Source organism: Eschrichtius robustus, chromosome 3 (genome assembly GCF_028021215.1).
Source record: "Eschrichtius robustus isolate mEscRob2 chromosome 3, mEscRob2.pri, whole genome shotgun sequence".
In the NCBI taxonomy this organism is placed as follows: Eukaryota; Metazoa; Chordata; class Mammalia; order Artiodactyla; family Eschrichtiidae; genus Eschrichtius; species Eschrichtius robustus.
This window is the reverse complement of record NC_090826.1, coordinates 24,807,078-24,831,051: the sequence shown is the minus strand read 5'-3', so window position 1 is coordinate 24,831,051 and position 23,974 is coordinate 24,807,078. Positions and strand designations below refer to the sequence as shown.

General features: G+C 38.9%; 1 protein-coding gene across 12 annotated transcripts in view; it reads left to right on the top strand.

The window, feature by feature from the left end:
- Nucleotides 1-23,974, top strand: part of PUM1 (pumilio RNA binding family member 1) — a 128,204-nt gene that overhangs the window by 5,797 nt on the left and 98,433 nt on the right. The gene's annotated exons all lie outside the window — the stretch shown is intronic.

Sequence of the window (23,974 nt, the reverse complement as noted above, 5' to 3'; positions counted from 1 at the left end):
CCCAACCCCCGGTCCGCGGACTGGTACCGGGCTGTGGTCTGTTAGGAGCCGGGCTGCACAGCAGGAGGTGATCTTCATCTGCCACTCCCTGCTGCCCGCCGCCCCGCATTACCACCTGAACCATACCCCACCCCCCGCCCCGCCCCTGTCCGTGGAAAAATTGTCTTTCATGAAACTGGTCCCTGGTGCCAAAAGGGTTGGGGACCACTGTTTTAAAGGATGATTGTTGTAATGTTGTCACTGAGTCATTTTATCGTTCTGGCGCTGAAGAGCAAAGGACCAATTCATTTAAAAAAAGACTTAAGCTTGTTCTAATGTGCACGTTGCATTTCTGAGTATACTTTTTTGCTCTTAACATATAATCTTTTAAGGTCTGTTTGAGCTGTTTATAGCCCGAATACATATTTTAGAGCTTTTCCTGTTGGGTGTTGGTGACTTTTGTTTTTAAGATGTTATGGTTGAAAGTAGTAGGTAGTTGATAAAAAATCAGCTGCTCAAGTGAAATTTGAAATGGAACTGATATAGCTAATGTTTTGTATAGAGAGGAGTGGTTGTGGCTTTTAAGTTTTAATCATCTTTGTTCTCTTGTTCTAAGCACTTGTTTCATTTGGTTAATTTTAACATGCTTGCTTTTACTAATCCAAGACCAAAGCTGGAATCACAGCATATTTTACTGAGAAGAGAGTTTAGATGTGTTTGCTGACTTCCTGATGGTGATGAAAGGGTTAGAATGTTTTCATCCGGCTATTCTTTGGAATTGGGTATAGGTTGAATTTGCAAAGGTTTATTTTATGTTGCGGGTATCTGAGTACTGACCAGCAAAAAGAACTGACGTCTTTCATGAGGCCTCTAGTGCTTCTGTTCTTCAGAAACAAGTCAGTCACACGCACGCTTGCAAATCTGTGCTCTCTGTTGTGCTTCCCCTTGACCCTTCCAGGACAGGCAGCCAGTGTTCCACAGTTCTTTACCATAGTAGAAATGGGGAGGTGGAATTTGTCAACAGAAATTTATTGAGCATATTGATCATAGGTCTTTGGTTTATTGGAACAATCATCAGTGCTACTTCGTAAGCATCTACTACGTGTAGGTGAGCAGTACTAAGAAATATGAGGTATAGGGGGCTTCTTTGGCACTTAGGGCACTTTTTATCTTACGTGTCTATTACTTAAGGTACTATATTTGTTTCCTATTTGCTTGGAGTCTTGGAGGTGGGGATCAAATTTTATTCATTTCAGTATCCCAGTTCCTAGAATTTGGCATATGATAGAGCGTCAGAAGAAAGTTATTGAATGCATAAGCCCCTAATCCTGTGGCCTTAAAATAAAGCTGGGGAAAAAGGACATTGTCCTAAAGATAAGGGCCTTGGATGCCAGGCTAAGGCTTAATTTAGTAGGCAGCAGGAGTTTTTATTGTGTAAGTATGGAGTGGCTTTTATGTAGTGGTGTTTTGGGAAGGTTGAGTTGGCAATAAGAAATTGGAGGGCTTCCCTGGTGGTGCAGTGGTTAAGAATCTGCCTGCCAATGCAGGGGACACAGGTTCGAGCCCTGGTCTGGGAAGATCCCACATGCCGCGGAGCAACTAAGTCCGTGCGCCACAACTACTGAGCCTGTGCTCTGGAGCCCACGAGCCACAATTACTGAGCCCGCGTGCTGCAACTACTGAAATCCGCATGCCTAGAGCCGGTGCTCCACAAAAAGAGAAGCCACCGTGATGAGAAGCCCGCGCTCCGCAACGAAGAGTAGCCCCTGCTCGCCGCAACTAGACAAAACCCGCACGCAGCAACGAAGACCTAACACAGCCAAAAATAAATAAATTAAAAAATAAATAAATTAAAAAAAAAAAAAAAAAAGAAATTGGAGTTGGTGAGGGCTGAGACTAATTCGGTAACTACTGTAACAGCCCTGGTGTGAGCAGTGGAAAAGATGGGATGGGACCCAGAAATGCACAGAATTGGTGATTGAATTAGAAAGTTTTGGTCCCTGGGAAAATAAAGTAATAGAGGAAAAGGAATATAGAAGGGAATCTGGTTTGTGGACAAGGTAATTAAATTTGGTAGAATAGCTGTTGAATTTGAGATGTAGGCAGCTGTGTGTGTAGAGTGAGACCAAGGTGGGAGGTGTTTGGTTTGCATGGTATCTGTCTAGGGGGCAAAGGTGGAAGGCCTGTAACTTTTGCGTTATTTGGCTAAACATTGTTTAAAAATCGTGAACGTTGATTTTTAAAATCTGTATTATGATTTATAATAGATCTGTAAAATTATAGATATTAATTTTATAATTTATAGATAAATTTATAGATATTATAGATCTGTAAAATCTTGTGTTGGCTTTTCTAATGATAGGCTGATGGGTAAAAGCTGAAAGGAGAATCGGGGTGCTTGGCTTGTTCTTCACTAGGTGGGCAAGTCAGACTCTGGGTCAGTCCTTAGCAGAGCTCTAAGATCTAAAATCTGGTTGTGCTGTGCTGTGAAGGCTTACTCTGGGCTCTAGTGCTGAGCCACATCATACGGAATCACATCTGACTTTTTGACCAGTTTTATCCAGGTCAGTTAGCAAACCACAGTTGATGTTAAATGGCAAAACCTGTTCATACCAAGGGGTCCTAAACCAGTGACCCAACTTGGAATTGGCACTCATCATACACAGTTCTGTTGGTCTGGATACGTGGTATAATGAATAGCCTTAGGGAACTGCATTAGGGTAGTTGCTATGTTGCAGTGTGGGCCACCCACAAATTACCTCTCCTACAGTCATCAGAGTGTACTGTAACTTACTGGTTTTGGTGTTGAGCTTAACCTCCTGGACTGAACTATGCTAGGGCAGAGACTGTTGTGTTTTTCATGCCCCTTTCCCAGGAGGTGTGTGAAGTTTTTGTGTTGATTGAATGAGGGAAGACCACGAAGTTCTTCAGATTTGCACTCAGGTAAAGCAGTGAATCTCAGCTCAAGCAGTGAATCTCAGCTCAGCTGTCCTGCTGAGAAACACATGGCAGTAGGTAGTGGCCACTTGCTCAAGCAGCAGTAGAGAGTGTAGAGAGTGTAATATAATTGAAGAGTGGGAGGCATATCTCTTTGTGGAGAATCACTGTGCCGGGGGGGGGGGGTCTCAGTTGCAGCACGCGGGATCTGCGTTGTGGCATGTTTAGTTGCAGCATGCGGGATCTTTAGTTGGCATGCACGTGGGATCTAGTTCCCTGACCAGGGATAGAACCTGGGCCCCCTGCATTGGGAGCCCAGAGTCTTACCCACTGGGCCACCAGGGAAGTCCTCTGTATTTGTCTTTTCTACCTTAAGAATATAAACATATTAAGAATCACTTGTTTTAATACATAAAATTATTGTGTTTGGTACAGTTAGAAACTTTGAAGTCCTCATTTTTGGGCCAGATTGAGGTCTTTGGAGGGGAGTGAGGGAAAGAAGTACCATGAATTTTTCTTTTCTTTTTTGGCCTGTAAAATTTACTCATAGTAAACAAGACAATGGATGTGGATCAAGATATTATGTATAAAACACTAGAGGGAATTCCCTGGCGGTACAGTGGTTAGGACTTGGCGCTTTCACTGCTAGGGCCCAGGTTCAGTTCCTGGTCGGGGAACTAAGATCCCACAAGCTGTGTGGCTCCGCCAAAAAAGAAAAAACACACACACAGGAAAACACGTCTCCCTAAGTAAATAATACTATTTAAAAATGCTGCTTACAAAACTTACATATTTATTTTAACAGTAATTTTTATAACTTCAGATCTTTTCTAAAGGTTTCATCATGTGAAAGCCAGGGTCAGGTCTTTGACTTGTGATTATTTTATTCTCTCATTGTGAAATCTGTTTTCTCTGTAAACTGTTGTGAGATAAAGTGTGTGATGAAATAGGGAAAAAATTTTAAGGTTGATCAGTTGAACTGTGGCCTCTGTACTAGATTTTAAGGGGCAGAGATAGGTTAAAAACTGTGCTTTGGGAGAAAGGAAATTTAGAGGACAACTCCAGAGTTTTCTTGCTTTTGTTAGTAGTCTTTTGGCGCTAGGTGTTATCAGTATCCACCATAGATTGACAGCTGGTGGGAGATATTCTAGATAGCCAGGCAGAATTCAGTGGATAGATTCTTTCTGACTCTATTATTTGTACCCCCCCCCCCTTTTTTTTCCACTTGGTAACGTTGTCTTCTAGTCGTATCCTGACATGTCTATCTTTCTTAATCTCTGGTAGCTGTGAGTTAATGCTTACACTTTATAATTAATAAATACTATGTTAAACTGGGAGGGAACCCAAGTATTCCCATACTGAGAATCTCCTCATTCCCTGGAGATCTTTTTCTGTTGTCCCTGCTCTTTGACTCTGTTAGACCATGTGTCTCTTTTCTTTCTGGGTAGATTGCTTAGATTCCTCAGCATTTGGGCCAGTGGCATTTAGTTAACATGCGTTAAAGCTGAGTAATCAATGCTTTCATGTTTTTCAATGTTTTCTGTTTCACTTGTACTCTTGGAGCCTTTTTCATTATATTTGGAGTTCACAGAGACTTAAAACATTACATACTTGCTCAAAAGGATCATCAGCAGGTTTTCTTTGAGTATAACTTTAAGAACGATTTTCTGGTGTTAAGGATTAGATTCCAGTGTAAAAAAAAAAGTATTCATTCTCTAATGCTGTGTGGTACTAGATGTATGTGCCTCCGAGATGGCACCTTGCAGCAGTTTATGATATATCTTTACTTTGTTTTGTTTCAAAAGGTTTTTGTTGTGGAATTAAGAAAAAAATTTATAGGGTAGGTGGTAATGAGATGCAGTAATGGGAAAATAGGGGTATGTTAGGAAGATGAAAAGGGTAAATGTAGAATTTAGAAATACATACCAGAGTGGTGGGTTATTGAATCTGCTCTGGGTGTGGCCAAAGAAAAGAGGGAAATGGGATGAATCATGAGATTCTTAGTAAGAGAAAAACACAGTAGTTCTCAGGAAGAGGTGTGTTTCAGATTTCAGTTTGGATGTGGTTGAAAGTGCTTTGTAAATCATAAAGTGATATGATATTGTTTTTCATCACACCTCTCTGTACTTGCATACAAGACACACATCTTTTGTGCATGTGTCCTTTTTCTCTCGGGCAACAGCATTTGCTTAGTATTTTCTACAGGCTGAGCCTGAGTACGGAATTACGCTTCTGGGTATTGTGGAAAAACTTAAAAAAAAAAATGTTCTAGCCCTTGCTTAGAATCTGTTCACTCTTGGGAAATGACTTAACACTCATAGAGGAACACAGGACTGACAGTTAACACAATGCCAAGAGTACTAAGTGCTGAGGATAGGGTAAGAGTTTTTGTTGTTGTTGAGGGATTTCTTCCCTAATTTTTACATTCACTTTCTGTATCTTCTAGATGTAATAAGGAGCTGTAAATGGGAGTGTGGCTTTAGCTCAGTAGAATGCTCTGGCATTTTGCTCCCTGCTACGAATATTGTGAGAAGTGGTGGTCAGTGATTGGCAATAGGTTGGGTGAATTTAATATTTGGAAACTTGATTGAAGAACTCGGGCTGAAGGGTGTACATGGCATTGGTGGTAAAACCTGCAGTTGAAGAGGAGTGTTCGTCATGTTTTTTTCATGTAATATTTTTTGAGTATTGTTTTTAAATTGCATGTTAATAGTTTCAGAAGATTTAGCATACATGGATTTGTCTATTTATTGCCTTTAGTAAATGCTCTTTTATGGTTAAAATACCTTTCTTAGTGTTTTTTTGAATCTCATTAGGAAAACTTTTAGGTTTGTGGAAATAGAGGGCCCTAAAGATTTTTTTTTAAAAAAGCATTTCCTGTTTAATTCTTTATTTTTATTTTATTTTATTCTTATTAATTAATTAATTTTTGGCTGCGTTTGGTCTTCGTTGCTGCGTGCAGGCTTTCTCTAGTTGTGGTGAACAGGGGCTGCTCTTCGCTGCAGTGCGTGGGCTTTCCATTGCAGTGGCTTTTCTTGTTACAGAGCATGGGCTCTGGGCGCGCGGGCTTCAGTAGTTGTGGCACGTGGGCTCAAGAGCGCAGGCTCAGTAGTTGTGGCGCATGGGCTTAGGTGCTCCATGGCATGTGGGATCTTCCAGGACCAGGGCTCAAACCCGTGTCCCCTGCATTGGCAGACGGATTCTTAACCACTGTGCTGCCAGGGAAGTCCCTAAAGATTTTTTATAGCTGCTTTATTGATATATAATTCATCCACTTAAAGTGTACAATTCATTGGTTTTTAGTATATTCGCAGAGTTGTGCAGCCATCACCACAATCAATTTTAGAACATTTTCATTATTCCTCACAATCTGTACCAGTAGCAGTCACTCTCCAGCCTTAGGTAACCACCAGTCTCCTTTCTGTGTCTATGCATTTGTCTCTTCTGGGCATTTCATATAAATGGAATCATACAGTATGTGGTCCTTTGTGACTGGCTTTTTTTGCTTAACAGTGTTTTAAAGGTTCATCTGTCTTGTAGCATGGATCAGTACCTCATTCCTTTTTATTTCTGAATAACAGTCCGTTTTATAGACATATAGCACATTAAAAAAAAAAATTTATTTATTTATTTTTGGCTGCGTCGGGTCTTCTTTGCTGTGCGTGGGCTTTCTCTAGCTGTGGTGCGCGGGCTTCTCATTGTGGTAGCTTCTCTTGTTGCGGAGCACGGGCTCTAGGCATGTGGGCTTCAGTAGTTGTGGCTCGCGGGCTCTAGAGCGTAGGCTCAGTAGTTGTGGCGCACGGGCTTAGTTGCTCCGCCGTGTGTGGGATCTTCCTGGACCAGGGCATGAACCTGTGTCCCCTGCATTGGCAGGTGGATTCCCAACCACTGCACCACCAGGGAAGCCCCTATAGCACATTTCATTTATCCATTTATCAGTTGATGGACCTTTGGGTGGTTTCTACGTTTTGGCTATTGTGAACAGTACTATTGTGAACATTCATGTACAAGTTTTTGTCTTGACGTATACTTTCATTTCTTTTGGGTACCTAAAGATTTTTAAAGGTACATATGTCTAATATACAGACAGAAAAATAATGGAGATTTCTTCACTGATGCCGGTGCTTTTTAGAAATAGAGTTTGGAGGTTACTTTATCTACAGCTTTACACCATGGATTGGAATTTTTCCAAGTGACAAGTTTTACTGGGGCTAACGGCTTTCTTCTTTATCTGTGAAGAATGTGTTTTCAGGTTAACAGCATAAATAAACTTGTTTACAACCCCGGGAAGAGGAATGCTTACATTATAAAGAACAGGTGTTTTCAGGGAGCTCTGCTCTTTAGATGTCATGAATATACAGTTAATTGATCTGCTAATGACAAATAATTTTTCTCTATTAAAGAAAGTTTCCCCAAGGACTTTAACAAGGGAATGGTTCATTAACTTAATCCTAGTTATCATATGTGTTTAAAAGCACCGTATCTGCTGTTAAGTAAAAAGTAATCTTTAATTTGCTAAGAATTTATTGATTCAGGTTGTTCTTTTTTCCCCCAATTGGCCAAATTAGGGAGCTACTGCTTATTTAGGTCAGAAGCCTAGTAAAATACAAAACAATGAAATTAATATATTGTTCTTTCTCCAGAGAAACTTACAGTTTCATGAAGGGAGGAAGGAATTATAAAGAAAGTTGTTTCAAAATGAGGATTTCAGTGAGTGTCTGTATTGAAATGACTGCTAAGATGGGGCTGTCGTGTGTTTGGGTGGCAGAAACAAATCAGGTGAGAATAATTTTATAGATACAGTTCCTTTATTTATTAACTTACTATCTAGAAAATAGACTGTAAGCTCTGTGTATCCATTAAGAGTGATGTATGTGGAAAAAAGACTGTGAGGAAATATGGCAAAATATTACTTTTATTTATGTGGGTGGGGAGATTATAGGTAATTTGGTTTCTTCTTGTACATTTTGAATTTTTACAAATTTCAAACCCTGAATTTTTTTTTTTTTGACTGCGCTGTGTGGCTTGCGGGATCTTAGTTAACTAGGTAACTAGGGACCGAACCCAGGCCCACTGCAGTGAAAGTGCCTGGTGCTAACTACTGAACTGCCAGCGAACTTAAACCCAGAAATTTTTATATGTTAAAAAAAGAAAAAAGACAAATTTTATACCTTCTATTAAGAGTTTGGTTTACCATATTGAATGAAAGCGAGTTGGTGAATTGATACATTTCCAGTGGAATTTTGGTGTTGGAAAAGATCTTAGGGGCTTCCCTGGTGCGCACTGGTTAAGAATCCGCCTGCCAATAAAGGGGACACGGGTTCGAGCCCTGGTCTGCGAAGATCCCACATGCTGCGGAGCAACTAAGCCTGTGCGCCACAGCTACTGAGCCTGTGCTCTAGAGCCCGCGAGCCACAACTAGTGAGCCCGCGTGCCGCAACTACTGAAGCCTGCGTGCCTAGAGCCTGTGCTCCACAGCAAGAGAAGCCACCGCGATGAGAAGCCCGTGCACTGCAACAGAGTAGCCCCCACTCGCCACAACTAGAGAAAGCCCGCGCGCAGCAATGAAGACCCAACACAGCCATAAATGAATGAATGAATGAATGAATGAAAGAAAGAAAAAGATCTTAGAAATCATTTAACTCTTTTTCCAGTGCAGTGGTTTCCTTTACATTAATTATCTCTGTTTTAATTAAAAGAATGTTAGTGAGTGTGTTGAACTGAGGTTGCTAGGATGGGTTGAGTGTATCTAATGAGATCTAGAGGTACTTTTATTTTAGTATTGAGTACGTTTCTGCATCTATAAGTTTTATGGACATGTACTCAGTAAGCTGTGTGCCAGACTGATCAAATCTTTTTATATATGATTTGAACCGCCAGTAACTCTATGTTGTTTTTATTATTTCCATTTTATGGATGGGGAAATGCAGGGTCAGAAAAATGAGATGCCGTGTTCTAAGGTGATTAGCTCATGCTCTTTCCACAAGACCAATCTGTTTGGAGACGCTACTGTTCTTCATCATGGAGTAGTCAGCTTATCCGTAATACACACACACTGGCCTCTCTTACACATTTTCACACATTTTAAACTGTACTTGTTGCTCATATATTTATAATTTAGGGACACTAGTAAAAGTTTAGTTTGCACGTCTAATTATAGGAGCCCAGTAGTTGATGCATAATAGATGCTCAGTAAATGGCACGTTCAAGCAGATGACCTTCAAAACTGAACTCATTAGTTTCATTCCCTATATCCTATTTCTGTGTGTGGCATCTCCATTTCAGGCAACCCAGGAATCTTAGATTCCTGCCTCCTGCCTCAAACAGTTCCAAGGTTATATCCGTATTGCCTTATTTGATAGGCTCATATTTCTTGCTTGGACATTTACAGTAGTCTTCTGACTGTTTTTTTGCACTCTCCGTCTTTTCTTCCTTCTGGCTATTTTCTGTGTTGCTGCCAAATTGTTATTTCTGAAGACACGAGTCTGCTATGTCTCATTCTTGCCTAAATTTTGTTTTTGGCTTTTTGGTTGCTTTTAGGATAATTAACTTTCAATCTCCTCAGCATAGCGTAGTGTACACACTTCGTGTTCTGAGATAGCTTACCTCTCCAGTCTTTACTGGCACTCCACTTCAGCTTTACTGAAGTATCCTAATTTTCTGAACACACATGCTATTTTTATAGTTTGTGCAGTTCCTCAACGTAGTTGTGCTATTTTCATTTATGTAGTTTTCTCTGCTTGGAATCTCCTTCCTTCCTCATCCACTTAGCCACTTTCCTCATCTTCAACTAAAGTATCTTTATCTCTGATAAACCTTCCCCTTTACTTACCTCTTTTCTTATAGTTTGGGTGTCCTCTTTTGGTGCTACCATCATTTGGTACACATCTTATTGAAGCATTCGGTTTCCAGTATTGGAATTGAATATTTACTTTTTCCTTCACCATTGGGTGCTAGTAATCTGTTTCAAAACAGATTCTTGGGCTTAAGTCCAGACCTAGTGAATCAAAATATCCAGTGATGAGGTGGAGTTTATGTATTTTTTAAAAACAACTCCTGGGTTATCCTCATGTCCACCTAGGTTAAGAACCGCTGTGATGGTTCTTCTTATAGAATCTTTCAGCCTTACATCTCTAGCCCCTGGCAAATAGTATGTACGTATAAATGATGAATGAATACATTATGTCATCAGGGCTTATTGAAGAGACTTACTGAGTAGAGTATTTTATTTTGAAGAGTCATTTTGAATTGTTAAGGTGTAACATGTAACAGAATGTAGGGTCTTGGGCCTGAAGATAAGGAGCCAGTAAGCGTTTATTGGAGAGTTGTATTAAGGAACTTTTAAAGTAATTTCTATCAACTCTGCTTTTATGCTTTTTTTGGCGGGGGGTGGGTATAGGGAGAGGAGAGTTCTTGAAACCGTGTCAGAGCTAGGCAAACAGAAGCAGCTGTAGGAACAAGGTTTACTTTCCTTAATTTGTAAAACACTGAAACTTTGTTCATAGTCACATCTGGTATTGGGAAACTGCCATATTGTTTCAACCTAATACATTTTCAAAATTCATTCCTTTTCTCAGAAGGGAATATTATCTACTAGGATAGTTCAAGAAGGATAGTATCCTAATGAAGATAGAATGAAGGTTGTAATTTACTCCTATATTGTCAATGGTTAACTGCTCTTAAGAATAGTGACTGATTTTTCCTGTTTGAAGCTTTTTAACAGTTGCTGTCTGGGTTTAAGGTTTCCGTTGGGACATAGTATAAAATACAGTGTGAATATTAAATTGCAAAATTTTTGTTCTATATTTTGGTTATGGATTTTGTTCTAAAGTAAAACAGCTTTATTGAGATATCATTCACACACCATACAGTTCACCCATTTAAAATGTACTGATCAGTGGTTTTCAGTATATTCAGTGTTGTGCAGTCATCACCACAATCAAAGGGAACGTTCTTCATCACCCCCAAAAGAAAACCTGTACCCATTAGTAGTCACTTTCCACTTCCGTCATTACCCCCCCATCCCTAGGCAATCAATCTACTTTTTTTAAAAAGAAAACTTTATTTATTTTTTGGCTGTGCTGGGTCTTCGTTGTGGTGCGCGGGTTCTTCTTTGTGTGGCACGTGGGCTTAGTTGCCCCGCGGCATGTGGGATCTTAGTTCCCTGCCTGAGTCCTCCCCTGCATTGGAAGGCGGATTGTTAACCACTGGACCACCAGGGAAGTCCCCAATAATCTACTTTCTGTTTAAAATGTAAATTTTTTGATAGTACATGATTGTTCTAAAAAATGTCAATAATTTGTTTTTTAGAGTTAACTACTTTTAACCGTTTGGTTCATTTCCTTCCAGACTTTTTCTGTGCATATATAAACAGATATATGAATGCATTGTAGTTTTAAACTAAATGGGATCATTCGCTCTCTCTCTAAATATATTATATGCATACGTAGCCCAGGCACACACAGGCTGCATGGTAGTCTTTTCCTCCTTAATACATTGTGGTCATCCTTTTAGGTCAGTAAATACCTCTATTTTTTTTTAAGGGCCATAGTATATGGAAGTACAATAATTTGACTGTTTTATCCCGGTTTGATGGACTTTTAGGTTGTTTTCAGCTTTTGACATTCTAAACAATGCTGTAGTAAACAATACTGCAGCTAAATTTTTGTATTAGAATATATTCAGAGAAGTGAAAGTGACAGACCAAACAAAAGAATGTGTTTAAAATTTTGATACATATTTCCACATTGTTTTCCAGATAGATTGTAGCAATTTAAAGTTCCACCAACACCTTATCAGTATTCTTTGACCACTTTTTTCTGTAATATTTTCCTAGATTTACAAAACTTTTTATATGTCTTTTAACTGTGTTTATTGTACCTTTTGATTTCTTTATCTTTATGCTCTTAGGTCATCCCTTCCCCAATCTCCTGTGTTTCTTGTAATATTTTTATAATTCTAGTTTTATATTTTCATCTTTAATTAATCTGGAGTTTATTTCTTTGTATTTTGTGGGCAGGAAGTAATGATGTAATTTTACTTTTCCTCAGATAGGTAGCTACTGATCCTAGCACTATTTATTGATTTGAAAGACCTCGTTTATAATAAATTAAGTCTCCCCATATATGGATCTGTTTTGACTCATTTGTTTTATTGATATGTTTATTCTTGCTCTAGGGTTAGAAGTTTTCATTTTTATAAAACAATAATCTTTATTGAGGTATAATTGACATAATAAAATGCACCCATTTTAAATGAATAATTTGTTAAGTTTTGAAATATCAAAGTATTCACCTGTGAAACCATCACTACAATCAAGATAATGACAGTTGCCGTCTTCTGCAAAAGTTTTGTTGGCCCTTTGTAATTCCTCCCAGCAGCAACCACTGATCTGCTTTTTGCCTAGGTCTAGACTTTTATTTGTTGTATTTTAATGGTATTTGGAATGACATTAAAGCAATTTTTGTTGTTTCTAGAATCACAGGCATGCCCCATCCCCCAGGGTTTTGACTTGCAGTTCCATTTGCTTGAGGGCTCCTGTCTCAGATGTCTTCTCAGATGTCTATGAAGGTTGCTCCTTTACCTCCTTCCAGTCCTTTGCTTAAATGTTACCTTCTCAGTGAGACTTTCTGTGAACATGATTTTAATTGCAACTCTGTCTCCCTTCCCTGATTTAATTTTCTTAATAGGCTTCATTCGCCATTTTGTAATTTGCTGTCCCTACTTTCCAAACTGTTTACGGTGAGGATTTATTGTTTTTAGAGTTCAAAATTTCCTAAAAGCCATTATTTTTAATGTAGGAAATAAAAACATGTGTTTTGATTTTTTAAAATCCAATTTCAAACATTATTCTACAGCACCCACAGTCTCCAAGTTTAAAACCTAATAAATTTATACCTGAAGTCCCTCTCAACCCCAAGAGGGAAAACTTCCATGGTTCATGATCTCACAGTAATACAAACAGCAGGGTAAGAAACTAAAGATAGTAGCTGTTCTCAAAAAAGAGCAAATGAAGGTTTACTATTTGCATAACATTAGGTGGAATTCTGTAAAGAATTAAACAAACCACACAAAATACATACCAGTGTATGTAATATTAAAAGTTTATTAAGCTCTGCCTCCTCCCTTGTATTCTGTCTCTTGGTTAAGAATCACTGATATCTTGATTAGTACATCTTTAGCTGTTTTTTTTAATTCAGAAGAGATAGAATTCTTTTAAAATATTTTCTCCCACAGGTATAGTTTTGGATTTATGTATTATGTTCTCTCTCAGGCTCATGAAGTCCAGAATGAGCTACTTGATGTGTTTGGTAGCTGCCCTCTTTAATTATGTTGCAGTGATTTATCTGGATAGACTTACTCATTGAGAATTCCTATTCCCTTACATACTACAAACAATAGAATGTTGAAACAAAGGAGGAGTGAGGGTTAGCTTCAAGGCTGCTGAATGGAGGAAGACATTTACTAGGTTCCCTGGCAGAAGAACTTTTAGGTAAGGGAGCTCCTGTCTCCTGTGCCAACTATTTATATTGTAACTGTAATAATGAACTGTTCAAACTTGAGAAATGTTAGATTAATAATATAGATCACCTTTATTACCACACTAGAGTTTATTCCCCTTACATCTAGAAATATATCAACTACTTTTGCAGATATGTTAAAACGAGTCATTTCTATTGGTGATGAATGTAATTTTGTTTCTTAATATTGTAAGTGAACTAAGGACTCTTTCCATGGCCTAATTCCGTTCTCTGTATCCTAATTAACAGTGATTTAAAAATCAAATAAAATGTTTTTTTCCCTCCATTAAAAATAATGACTTGTAGGTATTTTTGAATTCTAAAAATCAGTAAATGCTCACTGTAAACATTTCGGGAAGTATAGATAATTATAAAATTATAAAAATAAAAACACCCTAGAAACAAATCAAAATCCAACCAACCCCCAACTATAATTCAATGTTCAGAATCTGTTAGTTTACCTTTTGTAACATGTCCATCTAGTGTTTTTATTCAAAACTTAAAAAAATGTAAATCATCTCATCTCTAATAACAAGGATAATAATTTCTTGAGCTGTGCTTTTTTAAAAGTTTGATGGGCAGTATGAGTTTTTACTAATCGTTTCTCTGTTTTGGTTAACCATTAGAGAGAGGTTAGAACTAAATTTATGGCTCATTTATAATAAGTATATAGGACTTAATTGCATACAGTTTATAAAGTAGGCTCTTTTCATTTTCCCTTTGCCTTAATTTTCTCACTAGTGGAAGTTATTTGATTTTCTAAGTCACTCGAAATCTTTTGTGAAACAATTGAGATAAAATAAAAACATTTCTGTGATTATAGTTTTCTATCTTTTTTTTTGGGGGGGTCTAACATATCAAAATTTTTTTTATGATGTATTATTTCCATAGATAATTTTAAGGTTATACCACATTCTACTCTATGTAGTGGCCACATTCTTTTCTGTAATAATGTCTTAATATTGATCATTTAGGTTTCTAATTTTTACTAATGTTGGTGGTGTTGTAATGAACATTTTTGTTTATCAATACTTGTAGTTTAGATTATTTTCTTCACTTCTGTTCTTAGAATGGGAATAATACTGTTAGTCTTTATAGTGCTATTCTACCTCTTGTGTAATTTTTTCCCTCATTTTTAAGATATAATTTTGCATACAGTGAAATTCACTATTATTTTAGCATACACTTCTGTAGATTTTGACAAATGCGTATATTCTTGTAATCACCACAGTCGAGATATAAAAGTTTTTTTTTTTTTTTTTTTACGAAAGTTTATTCTTAAATGTACAATGGATTCCAAGACAACACTTGATTCTAGCTGTAGGTGGCAAAGATGTGATGGCAGGGAATCCAGATGTTTAATCCAGATGTTTAAACAGGAATGGAATTAAGGATCATCATTGCCTCAGGCACAAGGAACATTACTTTTTGCCAGACTTCTTAATTCCACCTGTGGCCAGGAGGCCTTTCCAGCGGCCTTCGCTTGCTCCTCCTTCTGTTTCTGCTTGAATGCCTTGTCTTCTTGTCCATCTCCTTGGCTTGCTTCTTGGGCTGCTTCAGGGGCTTCTTCTTGCCACCTTTGCGGCCCGACATGGTACCTGCCGCCCCTTCCCCAGACCCTGCCATCGGATGCCGAGATACAAAAGTTTTCACGCTTCCCCAGATTCTCTGGAGCCCTTTCATAGTCAGCTCTTACCTCCATTCCCAGCAACTGGTAACCACTAATCCGTTTTTTGTCCCTATAGTTTTGCCTTTTCCAAAATGTCATATATGTACTGTAAGTGTATGTAGCTTTTGAATCTGGTTTCTTTCACTTAGCATACTACATTTGAGAATCCATGTTATATATAACAATAAATGGATCCTTTTAATTAGTAGTATCCCATTAAATAGTTGTATGACAGTTTATCCATTTTGTGTGCTTAATTTTAATTCTCTTGGTTGGCTGGAGTGCTTGATACAGTCATTGCTTGAAAGGTGACGTGTGAGTGGCATATTTTATTACTTCTTTTGTATATTGTGTTCTTATAGCCTTTATAAATGAAAGACAATTGTGTCAGGACATAAAAATCTTTGGGCCATTGACGGTAGATCTCATTTTATTGTCTTTGGCGGGTAGTGTTTTAGAGAACCAAGGGTAAGTTCTATTTTTTTAGAATTCTCCAAATTTAGGGTAGTTTGGTCAGGATGTGATTTTTGTGTGCTATGTGGGTGAGAGCTGCGTAGTTTTGTAGCTTGAGAAAGGTTCCTTTGGTTATATATTTGATTATTTTAGTTTTCGTGCTTGGGAACCATCATTTTAAGTTATATCTTCATTGTTTCTTCATAGCAGTCATCTTTCTTTAAATTAAAATTTTGACTTAGTTATTTGTTGATTCCTGCAGTTGTAAGAAATAATACAGAGAGATCCTTTGTATACTTTCCTCTATTTCCCCATTTTACAGTATTACCTTTGCAGGTAACATTGTGTAGTATAGCATCACAGCTAGGTTATTGATGTTGTTAAAATCTATCCAGTCCTATTCACATCTCTCCAGTTTTACTTGTACTCATTTGGGTCTGTTTGTGTGTGTGTGTGTATGTGTATGAAGTTCAATATAATTTTACCATCTGTATAGGTTCATATACTTACCACCACAAAGTGCTGAATAGTTCCAAAACAACAAGGGACCCTTGAGTAGCCCTTTTTACACACCCCCTTTCCCTTTGCAGGGGTTGGGGGGGGCCTCCCCCCCCCCCAACCACTAATCTGTCCTATTCTGCATTTCTACAATTTTGTCATTTCAAAAAAGTCATATAAATGGAGTCATACCATACATATAGCCTTTGGTGGGGACTGGCCTTTTTTGCTGTGCATACTTTTCTGGAGTCTCATCCAAGTTGTTGCCTGTGGTAGGCCATTCCTTTTTATTGCTGCGTAGTGTGCATGGTGCAGAAGCACCATAGTTTGTTTAACCTGTTGAAGGACATCTGGGCTGATTCCAGTTTTTAGTTATTATAAATGAAGCTGCTGTGAACATTCATGTGCAGGTTTTTGTGTGAACGTCAGATAAAAGCCCAGGAGTCCAATTGCTAGGTAATAATGGTAGTTGCATGTCTAGTTTCTAAAGAAACTGCCGAGTTGTTTTCTGGACGAGTAATGTTTGAATAATACAATTTTTCTGTGCGCTCAACGGCATTTCGTGGTATTACTGTTTTTTATTTTAGCCATTCTGATACATATGTAATGATATCTCATTGTGGTCTTAATCTGTGTTTCCCTGATGGCTAATGGTGTTCAACATCTTCTCATGTGAGCAGCTATCTTTATTTTTTAATATGGTTTTTAATTCTTGTCTTAGTTTTATTGGGTTGGCCAAAAAGTGCCTTCGGCTTTTAAGTAGAAATGAAAGACACATTTTTCATTTTCACCAAGAACTTTATTGAACAACGTATTCACCCTTTTGTTCCACTACCTTCTGCCATTTTCCAGGCAACTTCATAATTCCATCTTCCCACAACTTTTTATCTTTTTGAGCAAAGAACTGTTCCAGGTGCCTTTCACAGTCTTCCAGGGAATTGAAATTTTTTCCATTAAGAGGATTTTGTAAAGACCTAAATAAATGGAAATCCAGAGGTGAAATGTCTGGTGAATACAGCAGATGAATCAGAACTTCCCAGCCAAGCTGTAACAGTTTTTGCCTGGTCATCAAAGAAACATGCGGTCTTGCGTTATCCTGATGGAAGATTATGCGTTTTCCGTTGACTAATTCTGGATGCTTTTCATCGAGTGCTACTTTCAGTTGGTCTAATTGGGAGCAGTACTTGTTGGAATTAATCGTTTGGTTTTCTGGAAGGAGCTCATAATAGAGGACTCGCTTCCAATCCCACCATATGCACACCATCACTGTCTTTGGATGAAGACCGGTCTTTGGTGTGGTTGGTGGTGGTTCATTTTGCTTGCCCTGCGATCTCTTCCATTCCACATTATTGTACAGTATCCACTTTTCATTGCCTGTCACAATTTGTTTTAAAAACAGAATGTCTTCGTTATGTTTCAGTAGAGAATTGCATGCGGAAATATGGTCAAGAAGGTTTCTTTCGTTTAACTTATGTGGAACCCAAAGATCAAAGCGATTCACATAACCAAGGTGGTGCACATGATTTTCAACGCTTGATTTGGGTATCTTGAGTATGTCGGCTATTTCCCGAGTGGTATAACGTTGATCGTTCTCAGTTAATGTCTCGATTTGATCGCTGTCAACTTCAACTGGTCTACCCGACTGTGGAGCATCGTCCAGCAAGAAATCTCCAGCACAAAACTTTGCAAACCACTTTTAAAAAATTAATTAATTAATTAATCAAATTTTGGCTGCGTTGGGTCTTCGTTGCTGCGTGCAGGCTTTCTCTAGTTGTGGCGAGTGGGAGTTACTCTTAGTTGAGGTGCGTGGGCTTCTCATTGCAGTGGCTTCTCTTGTTGCAGAGCACGGGCTCTGGGCGCACGGGTTTCAGTAGTTGTGGCCCGCGGGCGCAGTAGTTGTGGCTCGCGGGCTCTAGAGCACAGGCTCAGTAGTTGTGGCGCCTGGGCTTAGGTGCTCCGCGGCATGTGGGATCTTCCTGGACCAGGGCTTGAACCTGTGTTCCCTGCATTGGCAGGTGGATTCTTAACCACTGCACCACCAGGGAAGCCCCTCAAACCACTTTAAAAAAAAAATTTATTTGGCTGTGTTGGGTCTTAGTTGCAGCATGCAGGATCTTTGTTGCAGCATGTGGGATCTTTCATTGAGGTGCGTGCGGGCTTCAGAGCGCACGGGCTCGGTAGTTGTCGCTTGCGGGCTCAGTAGTCGTGGTTCTCGGGCTTAGTTGCCCCGCGGCATGTGGGATCTTAGTTCCCCGACCAGGGATCGAACCCGAGTCCCCTGCATTGGAAGGCGGATTCTTAACCACTGGACCACTAGGGAAATCCCGCAAACCACTTTTGACACTTTCGATCAGTCACAGCACCTTCTCCATACACTACATGATCTTTTTTTGCGTTTCAGTTGCGTTTTTACCTTTCTTGAAATAACAAAGGATAGTATGCTGAAAATGTTGCTTTTTTCTTCCATCTTCAGTATGAATATGGCTACACAAAAATTCACCAATTTTGATAAGTCTTTTCTTAATTGCACGCTGATATGACAGCTGTCACTTACAATCTAACAAAATTGTTTCGAATGAAGTTAAAGACAACTAAGTGCTACTAGAGCCATCTTACGGAAAAACCGAATGAACCTTTTGGCCAACCCAATATGTGATCTTAACTATTAATAAAAGTACTAAATTCTGTTTGATATGTTTCCCTGTGTTCCGTTTATCCAGTAACATTTGTGGAAGCTCCATTTATAAGTTTGATAAGAGATCTTTGCTTAGTTTTTGGATCAGCGTTAACTTAGCGCACATTCACTTGTAAACATTTTAGGAATGGCTTATTTTTAAAACAGGTTTGGCAAACTATGGCCTCCCTGCCAAATCTAGCTTGCTGCCTGTTTATGTATGGCTCTTGAGCTAAGAATGGTTTTTACATTTTTAAATGTGTAGTTGAAAATAAAAACAAAGAATACATGACAAAGACCCTGTGTAGCCCGCAAAGCCTGTATTATTTATTTATTTAAAAATATTTATTTATTTATTTGGCTGCATCGGGTCTTAATTGCGGCACACAGAATATTCATTGCAGCATGCAGGATCTTTCGTTGTAGCATGCAGGCTCTCTAGTTGTGGTGCATGAGCTCAGTAGTTGTGGCACGGGTTGAGTTGCCCCATGGCATGTGGGAACTTAGTTCCCCGACCAGGGATCGAACATGCGTCCCCTACATTGGAAGGTGGATTCTTAACCACTGGACCACCAGGGAAGTCCCAGCCTGTATTATTTGTTATTTGACATGTTACAGAAAGTGTTTGCCATCTCCTATTTTTATTTATTTAAAAAGATTTTATTTTATTTTTATTTTTTAAAATTTATTTATTTTTATTTATTTATTGGCTGTGTTTGGTCTTCGTTGCTGCATGCAGGCTTTCTCTAGTTGCGGGGAATGGGGGCTACTCTTCGTTGTGGTGCGCGGGCTTCTCTTGTTGCTAAGCACGGGCTCTAGAGCACGGGCTTCAGTAGATGCAGCACGTGGGCTCAGTAGTTGTGGCTGGTGGGCTCTAGAGCGCAGGCTCAGTAGTTGAGGTGCACGGGCTTAGTTGCTCCGCGGCATGTGGGATCTTCCCGGAGCAGGGCTCAAACCTGTGTCCCTTACATTGGCAGGCATTCTTAGCCACTGTGCCACCAGGGAAGCCCCTCCTAGTTTTAAAAAACAGCTTTATTAAGATATTATTCACATACCATAAAGTTCACCCTTAAGTTTACAATTTGGTTTAGTGTTTTTATAGTGCTATGCAACCATCATGCTTTCTAACACTAGAACATTTTTAGCACTCCCAAAAGAAACCCTGTACTCATTAGTAGTCATTGTGAGTTTCCCCCTTTCCTAAGTCCCTGGCAAACAAAAACCTATTCTTGTCTCTCTACATTTGTTTGTTTTGCATATTTCATATAAATGGAATCATATAATATGTGGCCTTTTGTGTCTGGCTTCTTTCACTTAGCATGTTTTTAAGGTTCATGCACATTGTAGCATGTATCAGTACTTCGTTCCTTGTTGTTTTTTTTTTTTGGCCGCGCATGGCAGCTTGCAGGATCTTAGTTCCCCAGCCAGGGATTAAACTGGTTAAGAATCTTCCTTCCAATACAGGGGATGCGAATTCGATCCGTGGTCGGGGAACTAAGATCCCACATGCCGAAGGGCAGCTAAGCCCGCGAGCCACAACTACTGAGCCCAAACACCCTGGAGCCTGCGCACCACAACTAGAGAAGAGAAAACACGCACTCCACAATTAGAGAGAAGCCCGTGCGCCACAACGAAGAGCCCGTGCACCGCAACAAAAAAATCCTGCATGCCTCAACGAAGATCCCGCATGCCACAACTAAGACGCGATGCAGCCAAGTAAATAAATAAATAAATAAAGTAAAATAAAAATTTATTTTAAAAAAGTGGTTTGAAAAAGTTTAAATACAGCAGGAATTATTAAATACAGCATATATTCATTTACAGAATTTTATGTAGCTACTTAAAACATTTTTTAAAGTCTTAGAGAATACGTTTATGTGTAAGGATTCTATAATAGGCCACAAATCTACATACATAAAATGATATGTATATATTTCCATATAGAGACATACACAAAATAAGACTGGAAGGTAATATACTCAAATGTTAACCTAAAACTTCATCAGTAGTTTCTACGTTTTCTATAATGCCAATGAAAATCAGAAAGAAGCTTCTGAAAATAAATTTAACATTTATGAAGTCTTTAGTATATTATTACCTTTCAAACCAATAATCCTCTTCTAGAAACATCTTAATCAACTAAAAGAATAAGCTTTATAAGCAAAGGTGCTTATTGTGCACTTTTAAAAAATATTTTGCTATTTTTTTCTTATTTTTTTGGCCATGTGGCATGTGGGATCTTAGTTCCCCAACCAGGGTTCAAACCTGCGCCCCCTGCATTGGAAGTGCAGCATCTTAACCACTGGACCACCAGGGAAGTCCCTGAAACCACTTTTCACATCACAGTGCCATGATGAAGATCTTCAATAACAAATCTTTGCCCATATTTCTGGTTATTTGCTTAGGCTGAATTCCTAGAAGTAGAATTACTGGATCAAAAGGCATGAACGTTTATAAAACTTGATACATATTGTCAAATTTCTTTCTTGAAAAGCTCGAAAAAGCATGACAGTGTCTTCTTTTAAGCAAGATAAGAATCATTTTAAAGAAGCTGGCTGTGGAAGTCCTGTTTCTGCTATTTTGTCACTCCTGGGACTGAGGGTAATTTCTCACATTACAAATATTTGTATGTAATGCCTGTCATGTTTTTAATACTGTGGGGTTTACTTTTAGGGAGATAAGACAAACTGCCATGGCACTATTGCTAAAGTGCAGTTTTGCTACTTAGTAGATGTTATTTCAGTGGTTGAGAAGGCAGTAAGACACCTGTATCATGGTCTTTGAACTTCATTGTAAATTTCTCCACTCCTCCTCTGTCGAAAAGGGAGAACAGATTAACTAGAGAAGCAGTCTTTATATAAATAGTCCCCCTCTCACCCCCAATCAATCCGCAGAGACTACCACTGTAGGCATGCCTTGTAGTTGATAGTTCTTCCACTTACTTTTCACAATTGTTGTTTTCACTGGTGGTCTAAGTTGTACATCTGTTAAAAAATATGAACTGTCTTACAATTTGTAGAACATTTATATCAATGGCTGTGGAGGCCCATAATTTGTTTTCTTTCACAGACTATTCTTATGGTAAAAATTATTACAAGCCTTTCATGCCTACTATTACCTGTCCATTAGTGAGCACAGGGATGACAAAGTGAATCTCAAAAAATTTAATATTAGCAAAAGTTCGGAAAAGTGAATTCTGTGTCTTTTTTGTGGACGAATATTTGTTATTTTCACATTATTTACATAGATTCTTACACTCTGCTGGTAAGATTCCAATGATGGCAAATATATTAAATTTAGTTTCATTGTTTGAAAAGAGCCTGATACTTACGCATTTGCCACAACTCGATTTAAGAACTTCTGGTGAACATTCTTGATTTAGTTTTTTTGCTTTTTCCATATGTCATCTTTTGAGATTGGTATTTCAGAATGAAGCTTTTACTGCTAATGAAGACCCTTGATGTATTCTCTATTTGCAAATAACCATTTTTTGTTGTAAGTGTGATCTATAATAGTAGTTGTGTAGGAGTCTCTTTCATGCTTTTGGAATTTGTTTTTTTGGAAGTCAGGAGTATACCATTCAGACAGATTGCTACAGGTAGTAGTTTCCAGACAAGTGGAGATAAGATTTATCATTATCTTAAGTTTTACACTTATTAGGTTCTTCCGTATCAATTAGACAGTTTCTGTCTCCAGTTAAAATGGCCTTGCTCTCCTTACTGATTTCAGCTTGATCATGATTGGTGAAATTAAGATGAAGACCGTCCGAACCGGCAATTGTGAGGTTTTTGTAGTTAAAGGTCACTAGTATCATAGGCTTTATTAACTGCTTCTAAAAATATTATTCATTCTTTTTACTTTATAAATTGTTTTCTTTTATGTTTAGGAAGTGCTGACATTTCCATGAGGTGTATATATTATGGTAGTATGGTAGCAAATCAGTTTTGATAACTTACAGTTTATCACTTGGGTCTGTTAACTATCCTAGCTGAATGCCATCAACACATTATATAATCTGGAACTTTAATGGTATTTAATTGCCAAAGGTAGTAGCAGTTTTGTTTTTTTTTTTTAATAAATTTATTTACTTTTGGCTGCGTTGGGTCTTAATTGCTGCTCACAGGCTTTCTGTAGTTGCGGCGAGCAGGGGCTTCTCTTCGTTGTGGTGCCCGGACTTCTTATTGCAGTGGCTTCTCTTGTTGCAGAGCACGGTCTCCAGGCACGCGGGCTTCAGTAGTTGTGGCACACGGGCTCAGCAGTTGTGGCTAGCGGGCTCTAGAGCACAGGCTCAGTAGTTGTGGCGCACGGGCTTAGTTGCTCCATGGCATGTGGGATCTTCCCAGACCAGGGCTTGAACCCGTGTACCCTGCATTGGCAGGCGGATTCCTAACCACTGCGTCACCAGGGAAGTCCAAGGTAGTAGCAGTTTTTAATGATAAATAATAATAAAAAAATGGAAGTTCAGCCTAATCCTGGCTGCTGTGGTGACTTCATTTTCCTCCTGTATAAAAATAGTGTAGGGCTCCCCTGGTGGCACAGTGGTTAAGAGTCCGCCTGCCAATGCGGGGGACGCGGGTTCGGGCCCTGGTCCGGGAGGATCCCACGTGCCGCGGGGCAGCTGAGCCTGTGCTCTAGAGCCCGCGAGCCGCAACTGCTGAAGCCGGTGCCCCTGGAGCCCGTGCTCCGCAACGGGAGAGGCCACCGCGATGGGAAGCCCACTCACCACGGCGAGGAGTGGCCTCCGCTCGCCACAACTGGAGAGAACCCACGCGCAGTGGCGAAGACCCAACGCAACCAAAAATAAAATAAATGAATAAATAAATAGAATTAGGAAAAAAAAACAGTGTAGTAATCAGTTTCCAGAACAACAGCTGTTTAAGCCAGGTGTCCTGGAGCCTTTGTGCTTGTCTTTGATGAGAACAGAAAGAAGCGCTAGTAAAGGGGATAGAGAGCTGAATTTAAATTCCACTTCTGATCTTTATCTGCTATATGACTTTAGACAGATCATGCCTCTGAACCTTGGTCCTCATCTATAAAATGGAATAATGTCTATTTTGCAGTACAGTGCCTTGAAAACTCAGCAAATGCTGGTATTTGGTGTTGCTATTAACAATGAATAAATAAGATCACGTAGTAGGGTTTGCCTACTCCTAAGCTTAAAGAGTAGTCTTTTGTTTTTGTTTTTTCCCAGTAATCAAGAAAAATGTTTATTTATTTATATTTTATTAGAGGAATGTGATAACT